At 37.2% G+C, this 18,588-nt stretch overlaps 1 protein-coding gene across 4 annotated transcripts in view; it reads left to right on the top strand.

Moving 5' to 3' along the window:
• The window catches only part of TAFA2 (TAFA chemokine like family member 2), a 189,052-nt gene that overhangs the window by 113,168 nt on the left and 57,296 nt on the right, over positions 1-18,588 (top strand). The window lies entirely within an intron of this gene.

The following is an 18,588-nucleotide window of genomic DNA, read 5'->3' on the forward strand; positions in this document are numbered from 1 at the left end:
ACAGAAGAATCAGTAATATTTACTAGTTTAGGGATTAAGATTGACTATACTCTTATAGAGAAAAATACATCCGTCTTCATTATCCTGAATATATTTGCAAAAGTGAAAAAGTCAGCATTTAAGAAAGGGAATGTGTAAGTCAGCAAAATCTTCCTCTAGAAGTGTCTGGTTCGTGTCCCAAATTATGTTTTCAATTACTGTAGACAGATCTCCTTGAACTGTGAGCATTTGTATTGGGATCATTATTGTGGGAAATACAGTGTTATGTGCCAGGTTGCCTCCATTGATAGCCATAAGTAAAAGACAAGAGTCCTGGCTGGTTTGCATATTCTCTGAGTGTCCTTCAGATGGCAGGAGAGGAGACTGACTGTATAACTGATATAACTGCATTTCTGGGGGCACTGGATTGTGTTTCCAAAGTTTTTTGTATGTAGAGGTTTTGACCTTCCAGGAGAGAATGGTCCAGACTAACTGAAGTGTTTGGATTTGCTGGCCAGACCTAGGACTGGTCCGCATCCATTAAAGTTCCATTGCGGGGTTACTGTGGTACCTGAAGAACTATGCTAAAATGAGAATGCAACTTGTCTGTAAGACCAAAATATTGTCATATGAGTTCTCAGAACTGTAAACTGAAATGTCAGAACATAATGGACAAATTTCCATGTTGTGTCTCATTATGGGCAGCTTTGATTTCTGTGTAACTGAAGTCTAGGCAGAAGTTACACTTTTATTTACTTTTCAGGCTTCAAAGGTAAGCATTTCACATTTTGAACTAGAGATGGTGTGTTTTGGGCCAGTATCAAACTGTATGCATTTCTTTGCACTTAATTAGTTAGGCAGTGTCTCTGATTATTTCTTTCCTGTAATTTTAATGTTGCCATTTGGCCCAGATTTCACTGAGTTTGGTACTTTCCTTCTTGATACTAGTCCTTACTTTTGACTGTTTCATTCCTAAGGCAGGAGCAGTGAATTAAATTAGGTATTAAAATCAAGGATATTTGCTTTTTTGAAGTAACTGTCAAAAGTGTTTTTCTGTGAAACCTTTCATTTTTTATATCTTCTAGTTGGTTACAATTTTTGAGCCGCAAGTCCAAAGTACCATTCTAGGCACAAAGAAAGGAGCTAAGACATTCCTTTCACTAATTTGTTCTGCCTTTTTTTTTTTTATAATGGCTAAACTTTAGGCATCTGCTTATCTTTGTGCCCAAAGTATACTTTCAGTGAAGCTGCTAGGAATAAGTTATTTCAATCTATCTCATAGGTTGAAAGTTTTATGACAGTTCCTTCAAATGCAGAAGAAACCAACTTCTGGTATTGCTCCACTGAAATGCTGATGGATTTGACGAGTCACAAATGTTGCCAACCTCTACTGCCCAAATGGAGCCGGTACCACTTTGTGGAAGTTTAATAACTACTAGACGTTGATGAAGTTTGACTTTGTAGATAGTGAGCTTATACTGTTCTTGTGGTTAATAGATGGATGGAAGCACATATCACTCCACTGGAAATCCATACGTGTCCGTCTTGAAAACTGCAAGTCTTTTTCAGGAAAATTATTTTGATATCCTATTCCCTCTGGATGTTCATATGTAAACGCATGCCATAGCTATGATAGAATTGTTCTCTGGACATAGAGGTCGTGGCCATATTCTGGCAGCCATCAGGTCTTTGGCAGGCTTATGCATGGCTGTCTGCACTTAAAGGACCTAATGCATTCTGGACATGTAATTGGCTGTGAGGAGATTCTACATTATTTTGTATACAGCTTTCAGTTTGAAAGAATATTGCTATTGTAACTGCAAGGGAAGCTAGCCCGTAATAGCAGATGCTGTTACCAGGCAGTTAATTTGCAAAAGGCCAAGAATTAACAGTTTTGCTATTTATGTGGCACACAAATTTTTCTGCAAAAGGAAATCCGCATTGATGAATAATTTAAATCCCAGTCTCCCTGCGAGTCTATAATCACGTGCCCCACAGAGACTGGAGTACATTCTACTGTGAGCATTGTGCAAAAGATTAGTAGCTCTGTAGTGGCAGTGCTGCTATAACAGTGTGAATTGCACTTTTAATTTGTCTTCCCATCTGACAGAGCATCTCATTATACTTACAAAATCTATTTTAAATTATACTTTTTAAATTCTCAGTTGAAGGATATTTACATAAAAAAGGTGAAGATTAAATAAATTGTTTTAAGTCATATCAGCAAATCATTTTAATGAGAACATCCTTTCTTCTTGCATTTGGAAAAGAATGTGTGTTTTATTCCCACCATGTTTAGTTCCAGTCAGTCAAACCCCGCAATGACTGGATCCAATTTTTTACACAATTTTTTACATTACAGTCTAGATGTGAAATGTGTGATAAGACCTATTTTGTGTCATAAAATTATGCAGGATCTCTAATAACTAACTTGTTAGCTATCTTGAGCTGACAAGTATTTTATACAAAATCTTATGTAAGATGAAAACTTGTTTTTTTTCCCCATAAGTAGTCCTGAGCTGAAAATTATTGCATTTTGTTAATCAGATTAAATTGTGAGGGAATATACACAAAAGATTCTTAGACACACATTTTTAATAACAACATTACATTTCTTTCACTCCTTCTTTTTGCCTTATTTGCTCTTCCTTAACTACATTATTGAAATCTAGGAAGCATAATAGCTGATCTATTTAATGCCACATCATTATCTTCCCACAGCATAATGCATACTATTCATTCTCTCATATTATTCGTTAATCCATTATATTTATTCTATCCCAGTCTTTGTGTAACAATGTAAGGACTCAGACTTTCACTGTACAAATGAATAATATTTTGCAGCATTCAAAGATCGCAATTAATATCAGTGACCTGCTCATTTGATGGTTCACTTGTTGGTAGGATTGCATGTTAGTTGGACACTACTTGTTGTAGCTCTTGTTTATTTCTCTGGACATTTGCTGCTGGAGTTAGTCCTGTGCTGAGCGCGGTGTGAAAGCTGCGGCCATTCATATGAGACTTCAGCAGGAATAGGACTGTACTTAGGTGAAACAATTTCTCTTACAAAATATATGGTCAAGGTCCTTTGAGGTAAGGGGGGGTTTAGGAGGCTGTTGCAGTGCTCCTTGCTCCTGGCGATTGTTTTCCAGCAGAGTGCAGCTCCTGGGCTGTGGCTGCTGCTGTAGCCGTGGCTGAGGGCTGCTGTGACTGGCTGGGGACACGAGCACCCCGTGCTGTGGGACAGAGCTCTGAGGTCACGTCGGGGCACACAGGCTGCTCCAACCCACGTCCCTAGCTGTATTCCTGTGCTTTGTGGGGCACGGCAAGAGGTGGTTTTACTGCTTTTTAGTTTCTTATTTTGTCCTTTTTTTGCATACAAATTATTCTCAAATTTTACAATTCTTAATGATTGGTGAGCCATGGGCTTTGGGTTCAGATCCAGATTTGAACTTCAGAGGCTGCTGGGAGATATTAGGACCTACATTTCTGACTTACCTTACCTATTGTTGTTTTTTGTACTTTTTATTTGCCAAGAAGTGTTCATGTAAGCTCTTCATTTTTAGACCATTTCTCTAGATCACATTTGACTTTGCGGCACCTGCAGATTTAGCTTGGAAGTTAAAGTAGAAATTAATTTAAAAATTAGTTTTACTATATGCCTAGTTGACTTGTACAGCTGTAAATTGACCACATTTAAAACTAATAAAAGAGTAGATATATAATGAAAGGGTAAATAATGTCCAGAATGGACAGCAGTGTTAATTAAGATCATATGTCTCCCAGGAACTGAAGGTGTAGCCCCAGCTCCACAGAAAATGGAACATGTGCTGAGTTGTAAATGCAGAAGCTTTTCCCAGTGCAGAGTTCCAGGCTAGAGAGCTCAACACCTTGCATAGTTGGCCTCTAACTGCGTACACGCCCATGAGCTGATATTGCATGTGCATACCAAACAGCAATTACACTTCATAAAGCTATGCAAGCATTTTGGAAAACAAGTCTCACTACAGTGTTAAAATCAACTTCCACCATCTGTTTGGGAGAAGCAGTGGGCTGGTTTCTCGTGAACTTGGCAATTAAATATGCTAAAATATAGTAGTGGCAGAATACAATATTTGCCATACCTATTAAGAACAAAAGCTAAAATCCAGCTAAGTAACAGCAAACCTCAGATCAAGAGTCGCCATCTGGCTACCAGGTTAATCAAAACTCTTGATACTCGTCATACTCTCTGACCTGGTATACATTTTTAGTTATTAATTTTAAAACAACAGGAGTTAAATTCTGATTAGAAAAGCAAAGTTCTTATTTCAAGGGTTTAAAAAGCTGTAAAGCATATAAGTGTGTATATTATGGGGTCTTATATTCAGATTATTTTTCTGGGTATGGTTTTTAGATTTTTAAAATTATTTTTGGAGGACAGCAAAAAATGCAGAAATTTTAGCAGTTCTCTAATGCTAGAGAGATTAAGGCCAGCACAAGAACATAGTAGACCACTTTTCCTGTTTTTGAAATAATGAAATCACAGCTTTTTCTGGGTGAAATATAATTTCTGCTCTTCCAGTAATAAAGCAAGCAAACAAACACAGAATACCTTTTAAGGGTTTGTCAGGACTTCTGGTATTCTGGAAAATTATGTCAAAGAATAAACTTGTTTCTAAATCTCATTTGGGTGTTCAATTTCCAGAACCAGTGCCGTGGAGTATTCTATGAACAATAATTTAAGTGGAGAACTCTGCGTGACAGAAGATTAGAGTGAACAAAATGCTCTCACAGAAACTCACTTCAGTACCTGGCATAAGTGTGCAATTGGTGCTGCTCCTACCAGGAGGAGATAGTTATCATAACTGTGTGAAAAGAGGAAATTGCAGCTGTTTAATGTACTCTTGCTGGATAAGTAAAAGACTCCATTGAGTTTGTTTCATGTCATCCATCCCTGCTTTTCAAATTATTAATTCACATATATCTACTGGCACTCTATCTCACTCAAGCAATAATAACATAGATACATAGATTTTCATTTTTAATTAGTATTTGACAAATATAATACTTTGAGGAACAGGCCACAATAGAAAAAAATTATGGTGAGGCTCAAAGACTTAACTTTTTTTCCTTAAGCTACCTGTAGATGAGTATTTCTGAATTACAGCCATGATGACAAATGTCCCATTTATCTTTTACCTCACGTAAAAGATTTTCATTATAGCTGAGCAAAGAATTGGTATTTGATGAGCTTAATCTGGCTGACAGTGCACTGGAAATATATAGCGGTTTATATTTATGGGAACAATACATATTGGAGAATTGCTTTCCCACTTCATTCCATTGTTTGTTCATGTAAATACTTTGCACATCTTGCAGTTAATGAGACAAATAGTTTGAGAGGACTGCTAAACTTTGAGGTCAAAGCATACAGTTAAGGTTCATCAGCCCTATGCTAACTTGGGTGAAATACAATGGGAATATGGGATTGGAAAAGGACACTGCTCTCAGCGTGCAGAGAAGCGTCCTCTAGATACTTTCTTCCAAGTGGATTTTAGTCTTCCTTTTTCCGTTGAAGAAACATAAATTGCCACCATCAAATAAAATATATTGGACTGGACATACAGGAGAAAGCCACTGGAAATACCTGCAGACAATATCTTTACACACTCATGGCACTTCTTGTTTCCAGATTTATTCCTGAGATGTGAATTCATCCTCATTCCTGCCATTCACAGGAGATTTAGCAGCATTTGGATTAGCCATTGAAAACCAAACATACATTGCTGTGATACCAGTAAAAGAGAAAGGTGCACATACTATTCACTATTACAAGAAACAGAAAAAAATCCAAAACAGAAGTCTTAATCAGAATTTCACTTCCATCTACCTTAGTAGCTTTTTGTTAAGTATATGCATTTCTGTGGTAAGTAATTTTCATCATTTAGGCAGCATTTTTTAAACTGCCAACACACCTTGACCTTGAAATTTCAATTTCATTTTTCTCTGAAATTTCAAAGTTCACATAAGGAAATTATGGGAAAATTCCCCTTTCCAAAATTTGTGACTTACTTTATGCAAATTTTTTATATTCCTTGTTCAACATTTATATTAATGAAACTTGAACAATAGCAATATAAGTGAAATGATTATACTTAATATAGCTATCCAGAATAAATTTCCATACAGCATCTGGAGATAATTTGGAAAAAGAAGCATAAAATAAATATGTGACTCCACTGATTATTTCCAGATCAAAAATTTGGCAGTACTTGCCAAATCTGATTGTCTGGAAATTTAGGTTAATCTTTTTCAAGTTCTTAAGATTTTAATACATGAAAATGGATGCTTTTGTTTCATTGCCTTTAGAAACCCCATTTTCTGTGAAACTGCAAAGGACAATTACAATTGAAGTTCTTGTCTAATTATTGGACTTTGGGATCTTTCAGAGAAACACTGAATATCAAAGACTCCAGAGAAGCACTGGGGAAACTGTGCTTCCTTCACTGTGCAGCTGAAACGGAGGCCCATTGTGAGCAGCTGCAACTGCAAATTATGCAAGGAGCAACACAAAAGCAGAGAATTTCCTCTCTTGAGCCAGTGCTGTAAGAAGAGCTTTCACCTTTAACTAGCAAGGATTTTGGGAAGAGCGAAGCAGATAGCCATTAAAATGAAATAAAATTAACTGATGCAGGAGGAAATACACTTTGGCTTAGATTGTATTTTGTTTCTCTTTAAATTTTGAAAGCTGTGGTGATTTTTCAAAAATTAAAAGAATATATTATGAACTGCTGATCTCAGTATTGTACATATAGTCTCCTACAAGTCTGGCAAACTCATAATAATTTCCTTTAATGGTGATGGCGCTGCAATAGCTATATTTGTGACTGAAATTATATGGAAATATTATTATACCATTTTTTCTTAATAAGTAATATATGAGCAGTATTATAACTGAGCTCTTGCAAAATATAACATTCCCTTATTAAAATTTAGTCATAAGTTCATTGAAACAGCATTCTAAACCTTTCTATCTCACCATTTATCTTTAGAAGTTTTGGTAATTTTCTGATATCTTTCATTTATGGCCATTCCTATGTCATACTAGCTAATTCTATTTCTTACCTAAAGACCCTTTTCTGGTCTTGCACATTTAGAGAGTAATGTTCTCTTATTAATGGACTCATATAAAATGCCTTTCTAAGACAGCACTAAAAGGATCCTAGTTGACTGTACTGCTCTTCTATGTGACAAAATTTGGATTATTACTGGCAGCAAATTAGACATTACTTGGTTGAGTTCCTATACAGTTCCAATTAACTATTATAAAATGAAGAATGAAAAGAAAAAAACCAACTCACTCTTTAATCATGAATACTACAAACACTGACTGTAACCTCTTGTTTAGGAACAAGTTGCATGAAATTCTGCATATCCTTGTCTCTAACAGTGGTGCTGCTAATGTAATTCTTATGAAAGTATAATGACAGAGCTCTCTTAATTAATAATATGCAAATAAAAGTAAATAATTTTTTTGTTGTTCCACTAAGCATGCATAAGAATGCAAATGCAGAACTTGTTAGGAACATTTAAACCGCCTGTAAATATGGTAATATCTGAGTATTTTCTGAGCCAAGTCTGCATTAGGAAGAAAAATCATCTTTATTGAAATTTAGTTCACTCTTATAAACTTCTAATTCAAGGACATTTCACATTGCTAGGCTGGGATAAAAGGATCTTGATCTAATTATGAATAATGGCTTTTATATTTCATTGATAAAGTCAACTGGAGTGTTAATCTCGGTTCTTTACTCAAGTCCTGTCTGCCAGGGCAATATGAAGCCAGTGCCTTCCCCCTGGGCTGGAAGATGTGTGTGGTGAGCAGGGCAGGTCATTGCTGGCCAGTGTCTGTCCCACTGCCACTCAGTAATTTCTTAGGCTTTCCATTTTAGCATGTCATTTTCCCTACGTTATTCACCTAAAAGGGTCAGCCTGCTCAGCAGTGTCACCATTGGTAGCCTGGCTACCAGACTCAGGGAGAAACTCTCAATATTCTGGTGGCTGAAAATGGCAGGTATGGAGCCAGTAAAGCATCCAGTTTGGCAGTTTTACAATCATTTGTGCTTTTCTTAACAGTAGAACTGCTTGTAGATTAGGTAATACTTCCTGTGGGAAAAAAAAAAAAAAGACAGAAAAGCTCTTGTTGTTAATTGCATTAAAAGATAAGGGTTTTGCTCTTTCACAAAAGGGAACAATTCACTGGGTAATTTGAAGTAATTTATTCTGCATTCTATGCTCTAAATTAGGGGGATGTACGGCAGGTAACTGTTCCCTGACTTTGGTACACAAGCTGTCTTTTCCCTAGGCTATGGTGTCACAGTAGGAATAATGGCCCTAAAATGCAGATCAGAACTTGTCTGAGGGCCTCCTGAGTGACAGGTTCCTTTCAACATGCCATTGAGATTTTCTGAGGATCTGAAAAGGCTTTTCAGATTAATCACAACCTAAAGGGCATCTTGTACAAGTATAAAATAATTATAATAATTATCTCCTTCCTCATGAGATTATAGGGTTGCATCTACATTAGCAAACAGTTTATCCCTGCAGAAGTGATTTTGTAGACCCAAACTGTTGTTGCTGAGGGCATGATGTCCACATTATATTAATTTAGTGGAGAAAGTTTTTTTGACAAGCCCTCGTGTCCTGAAGGGAACACCCCTAAACTGCAGGAATGCATTAGATTCACTCTTGGGCTCATTTTTTGCTTAATTTTCATCTATAAGGGATTAATTTGCTGTGAAACATTCCAGAATCATTCCATGATATGATACAGACCACAGCAAATGGAGAAAATTTGAAAAACTGTTTGAAAATCAAAGTCCAGCTCCAAACTGAAATGCGGATATAAGTGCCCCTTGTAAGAGTCCAAGGAACTAGAGGAACAAAATACTATTTATTGATTTGTTTTGTCATTAATTCTCCTGTTGTGCACTACCTGCAAGTCTCAAACTACATATCATGCAGCAGGAAGCTGGCTATAGAAATTTAAGAGGGGCTGGTTATGACTGGCTACTTAGTGAGCTCCTGGCCATATTAAAATGCCATTTCAAGGCTGGCATAGTACATGCCGAAGAAAGTGCATTATTTCTTGAGGTAGACTCACTTGGATGAAAATCAGGGTTGAAGGTCTCTATAACTCTTACACAGCTGCTGTTACCTTCCAAAAGAGGATATTTGAAAAAGGGGTGGGAAATAGATTTTATTTTTCAAGGAAAACTGGGTGCCATTTAGATACTTAGCTATCATTAAGCAATGACCTAGCTTGAATTAATTCCTAGCAAACCATCACAAGAATACCCTGAATTTTCTGTTTTCAGTATGAGCTGGTATTAATAATATCTTATAGTTTTACAATATTGACAAGCAAGTAGAGACTGAGAGTCAAAATTCTCTAGCATACTGGGTGATTCTAAAGACTGCATTAATTATCATAGTCTATGCAACTGATTAGCTAAAGTGCCAGGGCAAAACCCCATTAATATTTGATAAAGCCCTGTGCAGAGAGAAAAAACCCCCATTTTTTCATTTGTATGAGTAGGAAATTCGTATTTTCTTCTATGTGGGCATACCTCTGCTGAGTACAAGACGCTGTATCTGGATTACCTGCTGGACTTCATGTTCTACTTCCCAGCTGGTGGCTGAAGGTTGTTTGTGCTGCCTGGATGCCTTCCTTTGGCATCTCTCAGAGTGAAAAAAGTATTTTTCTATGCATATCCTCAGGAATAGAGATTTGCATTGTGTACCAGATCCATATTTTGGAAAAGTCTGGTCTAACTTTGATCTCACTATTTTTGCTCTGAAGGTTGTGCCTGTGCTGGCTGTGACAAATGAGCATGGGTTATGACTTGACATTAAAAGAGTGGAGGAACACATCCCAGCTGTGTTTCAACTAGGTTTACTCCCAGTTGACAACTCTCCTCTCTTCTTAGTGTGTTATGTCAAGTGTTAGAACTATTTTTGGTCATTGCACAAGAAAGCTTCATATTTTTCTGTGATTTGAGCAACCTGTCATTTTTATTTACACTTGAACCCTTACTTTCAAGTGTGGCCCAAAATGTGTAGGAGTCAGGTATAAAACATGGATTAGGCTCAGACCTACAATTATTTGTCAGAAATGCTACTATGCCTATTGACAGATGTAAAATATTGCCATGAAAATAGCAGGGTAGAGCTCAGTCAGAGTCCTGCTTCCCTGTTCATCTGCAGAGGTCTCTCAGAGTGTTATCTGCCAGAAGAGTTCTTTGGGGAAAAAAAAAATCAAAAAACTTTCAGTTGGATATTCATGCAATAGAATCTGAACATAAAAATTTCAGATCTGACAAGATTGTGTAATATAATGATGGCCTTCATCCATACTCATATGCATGTAAGAATCCCAGAATTAGTCCTCCACTATTGATTGAAAGATATTATGTTTAAGACAGTAGTCACTTTAAATAGAGCTAATAACAACAGAGATTTTTAAATTTCTGCATCCAAACTCTCAAAATACGTCTAATATATATAGTATAGTTTTTTCTGTTATCTAAAAATATTTGGACTTGAAAGTACATAATTTTTAGGTTCTACATCTCTACATTTTCTACATATTTTCTACATTTTCTTTGTTTCTGCTCTTGTGGGAAACAAGACTTCTTCATATCTCGAAAATTGTTATGCTTGCCAGTTTTACATTTCCATGTTGTCATTGTTAAAAAAACAGGATGACAATACAACAAAGATTTTAAATTTAAAACATAAGTGATACAAAAGAGAGTGAGTTTTAAATAAAGTGAGGGAGCCTTAATTATGGAATACTCACTCATGCTCAACAGTTTGACTTTAACTCAATGAAGTTAGTAAAAAAGCGGTTTTGGTACTGAATAATTCACCTGTATAGTACTGTGACTTTTTGGGTCACCTTAAATGTTATGACACTGAGACGGCAATTATGCCTCAAAGATGTTAAAATAATAAGAAGGAATATTTGTCTTAATCAAATCTTCATCACTGTGGTTAGTTTTCGAGTGGAGCACAATGTGGGTTTAGCAAAGTAGCGAGAACACTCACAGTTTTTTTTACTGTGAAATGCTGTTACTTTAGGAGTTTTTCTGAGGAGGATGAAATGGCATGGAAGAAATCACTTCACTAATGAACTTGCAAAAAACTTGCTTATAGTTTTCTACATGAAAAAACTTAGTTCTTGTGTTCCTGTACTAGAGTACAAGAAAGGAATCAAGGTATTGATATAGAGACAAGACCCCAGAATCACTGAGCTGTGTCCTGATCCTGCCTGCTGGCAAGATACCATCTGGTGCCCTTCTTATGGATATGGTTTTCTGCTGCAATGTGTTTATTTCCTTTTGATTTCTCTGTTTCCCTTCAGCCTTTCCTTTGCTTCACAAGCTAAGCTCTTCAAAACTCCTCCTGTGGTAGAGGCTTTATTCCTCTGACTGGAAGACTGTCCCCTTTTTTTTTGTGAGTTCAGTTTCACTTTCGTAAAGATGACTGGCCAGAATTGTGTAGATAATTCTGAATGATAGTTTAAGAAACTTCATACTTTTCCTTCTGTGTCTTTAGAAATAGATCTATTAGAAATAGACAATTTAATAATTTATAGGATTTGCCTTTTTACAGCCATCTTGTGTCACATTAATAATGATGTGCTCTTGATGATCAGCTTAAAGAAACAAATTGGTTTTACACATGTTGTTTCAGATGATAAGTTCCCAACTTGTAGTACAAATGCTATTAATCCCTGATATTTCCTTTCAGTACTACATGCTGGTACTGCACGTGGATTCAATCCACCTTTTAATTCTTGTAATCCACAGCATCTTCTGCTTAATGTAGAAGTCCTGTAGTGACGCTGTAGAAACTGCTGTATCTAAAACCAGACAAATTATATCTACCTCATTTCTTTGTCTGGAAAATGAGTTATCCAAAAGAACTGTCAAGTTAGTCTGGCATGAGCTACCTTTGGTAACACTGCTTCATTTTATCCTATGTTCTATTTACTTCCCTGTCTTTAATTTGTCTTTTTCTTCAAAGCTTTCAAAGCCCTTGCAAACTGAAGAGGTCAGACTAATAGGCTTACACTTGCACAGATCATTTTTGTCATTGCTTTTATATATGGGCACTTCAGTTCCCATTCTCACTAATATTTGATGCTTTCTTTGCCTTAGATTTGGAGGCTTATCTCTGCCGCTGCACGGCCTTTATGAAATCACAGTACACCCAGTGATTCAAATCTTAGTGAGACATTTTGTTCAAAGCTCATTGCATGATTATCTTTTTTTTTTTTTCACAGTTAAGCTTTTGATTGGTTAGTGAGATATGAATAAAGAAAATTTAAATAACCATCTGCAGGAGGATCACATGTAAGATATAAGCAAATACTGCTGTCTTGATGATTAAGTGAATAGCTCATACCTCCTGCAACTTAAAGCTCCCTTAATCATAGAAACTGGGAGAAGAATAGTTGAAAGTGGCATGATAATATCAGAGAAAATGATGAGAACTGGAGCCTAAGTACCCTCTAATACTGAGCACTTCATGGTCAGAGATTATTTCACAAAGCTGTTGGACATCATTGGGCAGCTTAAAGATATTTTAATACTTTGGATGTTTAAATATTCCATAATGTTTTATGCTAGTACTTAAAAAGTCAGTGAATGGAACGTGTAGGTTTAAGGCTAGATTATTACTTTAAGTTTTGTGTTTTCATAAATACGTAGAAGTATAGAACCTAACCTCGCAAAAATTAATGGGATTTTCTTTCTCCATACTGAGTAATGTGTCAGAATTAACATTTGTCAGGTGAACATTGTTTTGCTGGTCCTCATGAAATGACCAAGAAAAAATTTAGTCAGTTAAATACGTCTGTATTGTTTGAGTTGAAGCTGGCTAGAAAGACTGTGCATTTCTTGTTTAAAATTTCTTTGCTTTCTTCATTGTTTTCAATCAGGTGTTGTAGTGAAAAATTAATGAAGATGAAAATTACTATCAACTGTGTGTACAGAGAACTGGGGTTAATCTGGAATCAGGGGACATTAACATTGATAGCAGTTTAGAGGGAAGACCATTATCACAACCATACATGAGCTTTTGGAAGAAATAAGTTCTTTCCCTCATCTCTGTGTTTCTAGCTGGGAGATGGAATGCAGCTAGGTGCCTAAAGCATTTTATACCTCTGGCAATTTGAGCATTCGTGCTTATCAGATTTTGGAAACAATAATATATATGTAAATTTCTCATCCAAGTGCTATGAGACTGTCTGCAAATGTAATTACCTGTACGTGCATCTGTCTACAGTTTCCCTCTGCTGGGAAACTAATTGAAGTATGCAAAGAAGAATATTTTTTTGTTTATTGCATGTTTTCATATATACCATAACTTTTTATTTTTCAGATATTTGAGATATTTTCTTTTCTTGAAACTGTCTCTTATAAAAGCTCACTTGCTAATCTGTTTCCAAGAACTCATGTTGTGTACATACATTTGTGCATGTGCTTAAATTTAAGTATGTGCTTAAGTTACACTGATTTAAATAAAAGAAATAAATGAGCATACCCATCAATCATATGCTAAAGGACTTCTGTCAGATTTAATTTGCCTTAGAGTCCTAAGTTTTAGCACAGTAGCCTTTCAAAAGCCCTCTTTATGGCATCAAAGACCCAAAATCTTCAGTCTACTTCCACTGCTACACTTAACAAAGTGACAGTGACAAGACTGGTGTATCCATCTGCCTAGAGGGCTTTAACTATTTCTGAATGTTTCTTCGTAGTGGGGCTAAGCTCGCCATCACTGCTTATTCTGGCTATTGAAATATCCATGCTGTTAAACAACTTTTTAAAGGAAAAAACCCAACAAACCCACCCCTTCTGCTTTGTGTACATGGATTTCCCACATCTCCTTTGAGACACTAGTGTGCCTTGCTAGGCTAAATGCCTCTTCCCTTTCTCTCATTGCCCACCTGCATCAAAGAAAGTGAGAACGTGTCCATGTCTATCCCCAGCTTCCTTTTGGAATCAGAGTGCCCTTTGTGTCTGTTACAAGCTATGTTGCATGAAGCAAAAGGAAGATTGATTTTCACAAGTTACCATGTACCTGAAGTAATGAAAGTGGCAAATTACTTGTTCCCTGAGCAAACATGACAGGAATGTCATAGAGGGAATTTATATATATGCAAATGCACAGGGGTCACACTGGCGTTATTTTTACAGAGCGACCTTATTCACCAGGGGGGCATTTTTAAATCTGCATCAGTCTACACTGGAAAGGCTGAATAAAACTGCAAATACCTGCATTGTGGGGGATGTAGCAACTAACAGAACTAATAAATAATGTACAATTCAACACAGTAGAGAAGATAATTTAAATGGCTGCATTATTTCTGTAGAGACTTGGGGTCTCAAGTGATTTCTACTACTCATTTAGGCTTTTTATGAAGTAGCAAATAAAATATTTGTCATAAAAACTAAACTAAGAGGATGTGGGACTAATTTTCTACCAGGTTTTTTGTCTCTTAAGAATTTTGTCAGGATTCAGTAGAAAAATAGGCTTATGTATCTTTTTGTGAACCCTTGCATTCACAGGGTCTGTGTATTTGCAAAAGGCAAATGGATCTTACTGACAGTGGAACTTCCCACATATGTAAAGCAGGAATGAATGAATTTTGAACAACTTCAAAAAAACTGTGAGAGTTGTTTTGAGAATCTGTTTTATGTAAAGAAAAGAAAAACAAGGAGCAACAGAGAAGAATGCTGTTACTCGTAGGAAACATGAAAATTTTATTTGTGTATAAGCTTTTAAAGGAAGAATAAAAGCTAATTTTTCCTTTTAATTTTTACTCCACAATAATTGAGATAACATGAGTTTTTACTTCACCTAAAATCAGAAAGCAAGGCAGTTTAGCACTGGTCATACAATATAAGGTAATTCCCATGTGATTCTCCTTTAATTCTGAATTGTTGGCAAGGTGGCTGAAATCAAGTCCAGAAACAAAGAAGGAAGAAAGTAGAAACACAAAAGCTTATGGATGCTACAGCTAAAATACACATCTGTGCATGGCATTTTCAGTACAGCTGAATGGTTGGAGCCCATCTGCTGTTGAAAATGGGCTGATACTGAGGTGGAGCAGAGACAAGGAGAGCCTGTGCAACATGAGTGTATTCACAATTTACTGTTGTTGAGCCACAGAGGGCAGGGGGAGGGATTTCTGCCGATGTGACAGCTTGTGAAACTCCTATGCAGCATCAGATATGGTTTCTCCTTGAGAAAAAGCCCTGCAGTTTTTTGTCACTAATCACTAAAACAATCTATTCTTGAGTTCGTGATACCAGATTGGTTTTGGTCTCATGGAGTGTGCTTCAGGCAAAAGAAATCTTAGGGAGCAAAAGTAACAAATCCTATGAAGGAATCATTGTGTTGTGGTGTCAGTGAAGAGCTGGGCACAACAGAGCCATCTCACACTCAGCCACTGCCTGTTTGTATTATGTGGGTGGCATCTTTTTGTTATATTTTGAATGTGTTCCTGAACCACAAAAGGAGCTATCTTTCTTTTTTCTTGCTTCAAAGCACATTGAAAAATGAACTCAAACACGGCAGACTTTCATGTCCTCTTTTGTGTGAAAGTGCAGAGAATTCCTTGGGTTTATTTCCAATATGTTAGGTTAGAAACTGAAGGAAATTCTTTGTTACACATAAAGCTCATGTGTAAAATTGATTTTCACATGTAGGTGTTTCCTATAGCATGGCTATTCTCTGTTTTGATCGGCTTTGGCTTATGTGACATTATTGAAGGCTGGATGGATCACAGTGAGGGAGAGGTTCTGAAGAAAAGAAAGTAAATATAAGAACAAATCTTGCAAAAAGAAAACTATTCTAGTTATTATCTATAGTTTGTCTGTGGAGCTCTGCATCACCTCTAGTAAAAGCAGACATAATTTCAGAGCTTATTTGTCCTACTTATCACAGCCAGTTATGTTAGAGTAATGACAGTACTGAAATGGACTCAGTTTTATTTCCTGGATGCGCTTACCCGACACAGATCAGGGTTGCAAGAGGCTAATGGTTATTTCAGAGCTGAGGTCAAATGCTACCTAGTCCCAGCGTCTTCTCAGTGCCCTATCACGGGCTGTTTTGCAAATCCATAACAAGATAGCCAGCATCAGGGTTTCAGAGCCCAGGTGATAATGCATGCAGTGAGATACTGAGCATATCTCATGGCCTCTCTGTCCTCTCCTTCTTTTCCAGCTCCTGACCCTGTCAATAATGTGCCTCCATGCAATCTCAGCTTCTTGGACTATAAACCCTTCATTTTTTGTTTCTAGGGCTGTGTTGCTACAATGTGGTGGTCCTTGTGTGTAGCAGGACTTCTCCTAGCAGAGAGCTTCACATCTTGTTAGTGCTCATGCAGCCTCTTGCCTGTCCTTGGAGTGACCACTGGGAGTGACAATGCCACAATCCCAGGTCTGGGTCTAGGGTTGCATAATATAATTACTTTGAAGGTTAACATCATCTTCCAGCTTTTTCTATTTGAACAGCTCTATGTTATAAATACTTTAACTGATTAGAGTTTTTTCTGTAGTTCTTCTGGTGCCTCTGAACTATTAGTCCCAAACTGCTCCTTGCACTGATTTTTTCTGTTAATTATGTTTATTATGAAACTATTATTAGACACAGTTCAGATTTTTGTCTTCCTAAAGGTGAATACCACTAATAACTAGTGCAGAAAAATGTAATAGGGTTGTGGTGCAGAAAGTGATGAATAATTTTTCTCATGATTGGGAAACCTAGCAATGGCAATGAGCCCAGATTTTCTGTGTCAAAGCTGAAACCCTTCCCTGGCTTTGCAGAAAACAGTCTCACTCAGTGCTAGCTTGCTCCTTTTTGTTGTGCTCAGCTGTGTGCAGGGATTTGCATCTTCACTCTGCCATGCATCCCGAGGGCTGCTGTTCTCAGGCAGAGAGGTTGGTTTTCTCTCTTTCCCCTGCCACTACTCTTTTTCCTGAGCATTTGCATTTTCTGATGTGCATTTGCTGCCAGTCTCACAGCGCAGTGAGGGAATCTGGCATCAGCAGAATACAGGAAGAAACTGTATTAGATTCAACCTTGCTTTAATGGTGCAAGTCCCACTAGGTTTTGAGAAATGTTATGTAGGTGAGGAAGAAAGATTTGATTTTAATGAGAGATGACTTGCACCAGCAGCATAACAGGTGCAGGATGAGAATCTAGAGTGAAAGAGTTAATTCATATTCTTTTCACAGACATAACTGTGAAAGAGCATATGCTGAATGTGCATTCTAGTCTCATATTTTTGTTCTTATTTACAGTGACACATAATGTATTTCCCTTTAGCTTTGAGTGCTTCATAAACCTGGAGCTGATGATGAATATGCAGTTTACACTCCAAAGGCACTGGAATCAGTGCAAGAAGACCTTAGAGTGGTTCACAGCACACTGTGATCTCTGCTGTGACTATTAATCAGTCAGGCTTTCAGGGGCACATGCACCATCCTGGCTACAGCTCTTGCTTACTCCTCTCTCCTTTTGCTTGATAAATGTGATATCTAAACCTCTGGGAAACTCATAAAAAATGTGTGACTTCTGTAAAGAATCCTGAATGCTGTTTGCTCTGAATTAATGTTTAAAAGGGTTTGGTGCACCCTTCAGTGGGTTGTTAGTTTCAGTCTTGTTTTCTTACACACAGCCTGCTCATCAATCTCCTGGAGAGCAAGATTGGCAGTTCTGGGGGAAGTGGTCTGCTTTCAAGTCTGGAAGATATAAGTGCAGTTGTGGGATGTGTGTTGCCTCATCAGTGTGTGGTGTTATACTGGAAAGAAATTTACTGAAAGGAGAGGAATTGTTTTGAAGAAGTGGAAAATGATTTAGGACTTCCAACATATTACTGGTTAAATCTGTATTAGAGCAGTCGGCATTTCAGAGTTGTGGTTGCCCAAGACAGCACTGTACACAGGCAGAGGAGAAGAGATGCCCTTGAATTCCTTTGGGTTTCTTAGGAATACAATAGGAGACAAATGTGCAACCATAATGAATTAATGCATTTTTTTCTGCTCATAAAAACAATCTATTTGTAGGCATTACAATACAGCAACAATTTTGTTCAAGTGATCAAGTTTTCAACTTTTCTAGTATAAATGGTTTGAAATAGTTATCATTGTTCTACTGACCTATCAGCAGACACATGACCATGGTGTAGAGCTGTTCCACAGCTAGCTCCATAGGGTTCTTCCACAGGGAAGAAGTGAGAGAAGGACTCATTACTGTACCTCTTGCCACTCTCTACACAGCTGTAATCCTTAAGCACTAGAGCCTACATGCCTGAACTTGTCTTTTTGGCAGGTGGAGGGGTATTTTGTCTTTGGAGGAGGTTACTGAGAAATAAGTCATGTGCTATCTTGTGCTTGAACCACTCTGTTGGCTTGCTGTCACAGTGAAAACATCACTGAGAAGGTGAGGGGAGCTCTGTGCAATTTCCCTTGGTGCAGTAAATCAGATCTTTTCATTACCCAGAGGTAGTGAGGGAGAAGGTAGTGAATCTGCCCTGCTCTACTTCATGTTTAC

This window comes from Melospiza melodia, chromosome 4 (assembly GCF_035770615.1).
Source record: "Melospiza melodia melodia isolate bMelMel2 chromosome 4, bMelMel2.pri, whole genome shotgun sequence".
In the NCBI taxonomy this organism is placed as follows: domain Eukaryota; kingdom Metazoa; phylum Chordata; class Aves; order Passeriformes; family Passerellidae; genus Melospiza; species Melospiza melodia.